The 5,720-nt window shown below is 38.7% G+C and overlaps 2 non-coding genes across 2 annotated transcripts; both read right to left on the reverse strand.

Moving 5' to 3' along the window:
* Nucleotides 1-4,308: 4,308 nt before the first annotated feature.
* TRNAT-CGU (transfer RNA threonine (anticodon CGU)) lies at nucleotides 4,309-4,381 on the reverse strand. The gene has a single exon. It is a non-coding gene; the product is annotated as a tRNA-Thr (tRNA).
* An 842-nt stretch (nucleotides 4,382-5,223) lies between these two features.
* TRNAT-CGU (transfer RNA threonine (anticodon CGU)) lies at nucleotides 5,224-5,296 on the reverse strand. Its single transcript has one exon. It is a non-coding gene; the product is annotated as a tRNA-Thr (tRNA).
* Nucleotides 5,297-5,720: the final 424 nt, after the last annotated feature.

Raw genomic sequence — 5,720 nt, forward strand, 5'->3', positions numbered from 1 at the left:
GTACAGTTTTTGCAGCATCACTTTTAGATGTTGCTTCACATTACATTAATAGTACAGTCACACTCAATATAAGTTGTAACACGTAGGCTGTGGTTAGAGTGACCTCAAGCCTAATCAGTGACATTGAGAATTAAATGTTGAATTGGTTCAAAAAGTACCTCTGATTTAGAGAATTCAATCCACCAATTCTTTATTTAAGTGTTACTTCGCAGCGTTGGCAGCATTTTGAGCACAGACAGCATGTTGCAACTCGTGTGTGACTAGCTCCAAGTGTGCATTTGTTTTTATTTCTCATAATGATTCCACGTCGGTGTGAGTGTATATATATATATATATATATATATATATATATATATATATATATATATATATATATATATATATATATATACATACATACATACAAGGAAAGAAGTGTATACATAAGGGCTTGTTTTTCCGGGTTTTTACACAATATTATTGAGATCTAACAGACAATAATGCCAAGCAAAGCATAGGGGAAGATATTAGACCAAATTGTAATGTAAAGATGAAGAAAAGTGGGTGAAAAGATAACTTGCCGTGGGCAGGATCCGAACCACGGCAAGTTATCTTTTCTTCATCATATATATATATATATATATATATATATATATATATATATATATATATATATATATATATATATATATATATATATATATATATATATATATATATATATATATATATATATATATATATATATATATATATATATATATATATATTGAGTGAACTTGTAGATAGCACACTTGAAAAGGAAATCGCCTTTACTAACATTTCAGCCATGACTTGGCCTTTGTCAGAGTAAGACCATATGTGTGTGTGGGGGGGGGGGGGGGGGCAATGGTTCAAAACCATGCTTGCTCCAAACATTTCCCAAAAGCTGTTACAAAACACCAAATGCCGTTTACACCACTACGAACAGCAGTTCATTTACTTGCACTTATTTATATATCTCCTCGTATCCTTTTCTTTACAGGTGGAACGGTGCCAGGCTGTGACGAGCTCCACAATATGTTCTAGGACAAAAAAATCGTGCTAGTGTGTTGCGGAGACAGAGTGATATTCAAAATGTGCTCACTTTTTAGTTGGGCTTTCTGCTCACTTTGTCATGTGATATGTATATGCAAACCAACATGTGATACGTGTAGCCCCGCCGCGGTAGTCTAGTGGCTAAGGTACTCGGCTGCTGACCCGCATGGCGCGGGTTCGAATCTCGGCTGCGGCGGCTGCATTTCCGATGGAGGCGGAAATGTTGTAGGCCCGTGTGCTCAGATTTGGGTGCACGTTAAAGAACCCCAGGTGGTCTAAATTTCCGGAGCCCTCCACTACGGCGTCTCTCATAATCATATAGTGGTTTTGGGACGTTAAACCCCACATATCAATCAATCTGTGATACGTGTAAGCCAACATTGTCTGTGATAGAAACATTTATTTCACACGAATGCTGCTGCAACAATATTTTCATGTTTTTGGAAGAAGCAGGACACAGAACCAAACGAAACATGCACTCACAAAAAGCTTAATTTTTAGTTGCATTTTTTGTTCACTTTGTCATGTGATATGTGCAAACCAACATGTGATACGTGTAAGCCAACATTGTCTGTGATAGAAATATTTATTTCGCACTAATGCTGCTGCAACAATATTTTCATGTTTTTGGAAGAAGCAGGACACAGAACCAAACGAAACATGCACTCACAAAAAGCTTAATTTTTAGTTGCATTTTTTGTTCACTTTGTCATGTGATATGTGCAAACCAACATGTGATACGTGTAAGCCAACATTGTCTGTGATAGAAAATTTTATTTTGCAGTAAGGCTGCTGTTCATCAATATGGCTTGACCTATTTTGTGTCATACAAATCAATATTGCCTTTTTTCAAGTTTTTAATATTTATGTATTACTGCAAGAGTACAAATGAAGAACTTGTGGACATTTTGGTCATTGTTTTAGGGTGTAGTAGTATCATCTTGTTGCTCAGATGACCTGCTAGTATCTATTACGGGCAAATGCAAGAGGAGGTTGCATTCTGTACTGCAATAGCAGAATGAGGTGGCAGCATGTGGTATGGACTAAAGAAAAGGTGGACATTTGTTCAGCATATTTTGTAATGTAATATGTACTTTGCATGAATACCATTGTTTACTTAATGTATAAACCTTCATCACTTAGATTAGCTTCTTCTTTCAGTCCTCTGTGTGTAGCCTGCAACTTCATGCTGTAGTTTTCTAGCGCATGAAAAGACAGACAGACAGATGAAGACGGAACTGTGTGCTTTTTCGTGCTTTCGAAAACTACAGTATGGCATATCAACACGCCGGAAACGCTACGTTACTAAGCTGTAACTTCAATCTTCAGCTGGCATTGTTGGTCTTGTAATGTATGTAGGTGCAAAGATAGCAAGATCAACCGAAATTGGAGCAAGTTTTTTTCTAAGGAGAAATATATGTGCTAATAAACAGCTTCTCATGCCATGCGGTAAGGTCCCTAGATGAAACAAGGAAACTTGTATCATCTAGAGACCTTACCATGCAGGCGGCTGGGGCGCCGCCGAAGGGGAAAAATCACAAGGTGTAAAAAGGGATGCTGCAGCCGTAGTTCAGCTCGATCGCGATTACGCGGGGAATAGAGACAAACTTCGAAGAAACATCGTAGATGTAAGGACAGAGTTGTGGTTGAAGCATTGCTTATAGATGTAGCATGCTTGTAATCAGCTAAGTCATTTTAAAAATGCTGCTTTATTGTTAACCTTGAGGCTCTGATTTAATAATATTTGGCCCCGCCACGGTGGTCTAGTGGCTAAGGTACTCGGCTGCTGACCCGCAGGTCGCAGGATCGAATCCCGGCTGCGGCGGCTGCATTTCCGATGGAGGCGGAAATGCTGTAGGCCCGTGTGCTCAGATTCGGGTACACGTTGAACCCCAGATGGTCGAAATTTCCGGAGCCCTCCACTACGGTGTCTCTCATAATCATATAGTGGTTTAGGGACGTTATACCGCACATAACAATGAATAATATTTGAAGTTTAAAAAAGAGCATTTAGGCGAAAGCGAGCCAGGTCTATTCTTGGAAAGACACTTAATTCCATTTCAGGCAAAATGTGCTTAATTTAATTTCTACAATCATTGTCCCCATTCCATTCCAGGGTCGCGAAAAGGTTCCGAAGTGGCAACTCTGTAACACTGCTCCCAAGTACTTCCAAAGTACATTAACTCTATGCACTTTTACTGCTGGCATAATCTTTGTGGAAGTGAAGAAACTACAATACTGTGACAGCTTTCTTCATGGCTAGCACATTTCCCGTTTTTGCATGCGTAATTATATTTGGAGGGTCTAGCAGCACCGTAATTTACAGTTGTCACTATGCATGTTAGGGCAAGTGAAGCCAGGTTACATTCTAGCCAGGTGAAGCCGGCGACGGCCATATTGCTAAAGGAAAAAGTGGATGGAACTGCCATAGTCTTAGACAGCAATGGAATAAGTGCGAAGCGTGAGTCGGCTTGCAGTTTAACGATAAAAAAATGAGATGGAAACCACTTTCATGTTACACCAACGACAAATGCCTCTTCTCGTTTATGAAACAAATTATTTCATGCACCCATTGTCAGCTGCACGCTTTCAGAATTATCTGCTGTCGAGGGATGCTTCGCATATCGACTTGCTGGCGCACTGTATATAATTATATGTGTGTTACTGGGAGCTAGGTTTTTGCAATGTAATATTGTGTTCAAAAAGAAACAACAAGCTAATGTGAAAAGCTCTTATTCACTTTATTAAGCACACGTCCATCACGCCAGTATTTGATCAGCAGAAAGATGCATGTTTTGGCTAGTTGTCATTTCTCTCAAGCTAAACGCAGATTTTATAACGAAAAAACAAAAAGAAAAACACAAGACAGCGCTCATATTGTGTTTTTCCTCTTTGTCTTGTCCTTGTTTAATACGCGCGAGGTTCGTGACAAAGTAACATTACACTATTACTGTGGATAAGGGTAGTGGGACGAGGGCGGCCCTCCCGGGGAGCCCGTTTTCACAGAAACCACTAGGTGGCGCTGTGGTGCCTTTCTTATCAACATATATATATATATATATATATATATATATATATATATATATATATATATAAGGGAAAGAAGTGTATACCTAAGGGCTCGTTTTTCCGTGTTTTTAACACAATAATAATGAGATATAACAGACAGTAATGTCAAGGAATGTACAGGGGAAGTTATTAACATTAATGGAATGTAAATAAGAAGAAAGAAAAGTGGATGAAAAAATTACCAACTGTAAGCAGGAATCGAACCTACGACCTTCGAATTACGCGTTCGATGCTCTAACCACTGAGCTATTACAGCGGCACTCCCTCCATCCACTTTTTTGGGTTTATCTGTGAATTTTTAGAAGTAGGAGCGACAGTCAGCGCCATCTATAAGCCAAACAACGAGTGTGAAAACACTCTTATGCGCATGTTTGGCGTCACGTAGCACGTGAACTTATTATGAGCGGGCAGCTGATTAATTGTCCCTCTTATACAACCTAAACACACCAAGCCTGCCAGTACGAGACCCTCGTTCAATGAAATAAGGGAAAGAAGTGTATACCTAAGGGCTCGTTTTTCCGTGTTTTTAACACAATAATAATGAGATATAACAGACAGTAATGTCAAGGAATGTACAGGGGAAGTTATTAACATTAATGGAATGTAAATAAGAAGAAAGAAAAGTGGATGAAAAATTACCAACTGTAAGCAGGGATCGAACCTACGACCTTCGAATTACGCGTTCGATGCTCTAACCACTGAGCTATTACAGCGGCACTCCCTCCATCCACTTTTTTGGGTTTATCTGTGAATTTTTAGAAGTAGGAGCGACAGTCAGCGCCATCTATAAGCCAAACAACGAGTGTGAAAACACTCTTATGCGCATGTTTGGCGTCACGTAGCACGTGAACTTATTATGAGCGGGCAGCTGATTAATTGTCCCTCTTATACAACCTAAACACACCAAGCCTGCCAGTACGAGACCCTCGTTCAATGAAATAAGGGAAAGAAGTGTATACCTAAGGGCTCGTTTTTCCGTGTTTTTAACACAATAATAATGAGATATAACAGACAGTAATGTCAAGGAATGTACAGGGGAAGTTATTAACATTAATGGAATGTAAATAAGAAGAAAGAAAAGTGGATGAAAAAATTACCAACTGTAAGCAGGAATCGAACCTACGACCTTCGAATTACGCGTTCGATGCTCTAACCACTGAGCTATTACAGCGGCACTCCCTCCATCCACTTTTTTGGGTTTATCTGTGAATTTTTAGAAGTAGGAGCGACAGTCAGCGCCATCTATAAGCCAAACAACGAGTGTGAAAACACTCTTATGCGCATGTTTGGCGTCACGTAGCACGTGAACTTATTATGAGCGGGCAGCTGATTAATTGTCCCTCTTATACAACCTAAACACACCAAGCCTGCCAGTACGAGACCCTCGTTCAATGAAATAAGGGAAAGAAGTGTATACCTAAGGGCTCGTTTTTCCGTGTTTTTAACACAATAATAATGAGATATAACAGACAGTAATGTCAAGGAATGTATATATATATATATATATATATATATATATATATATATATATATATATATATATATATATATATATATATATATATATATATATATATATATATATATATATATAT

Source organism: Rhipicephalus microplus, chromosome X (assembly GCF_043290135.1).
Source record: "Rhipicephalus microplus isolate Deutch F79 chromosome X, USDA_Rmic, whole genome shotgun sequence".
Lineage (NCBI taxonomy): Eukaryota > Metazoa > Arthropoda > Arachnida > Ixodida > Ixodidae > Rhipicephalus > Rhipicephalus microplus.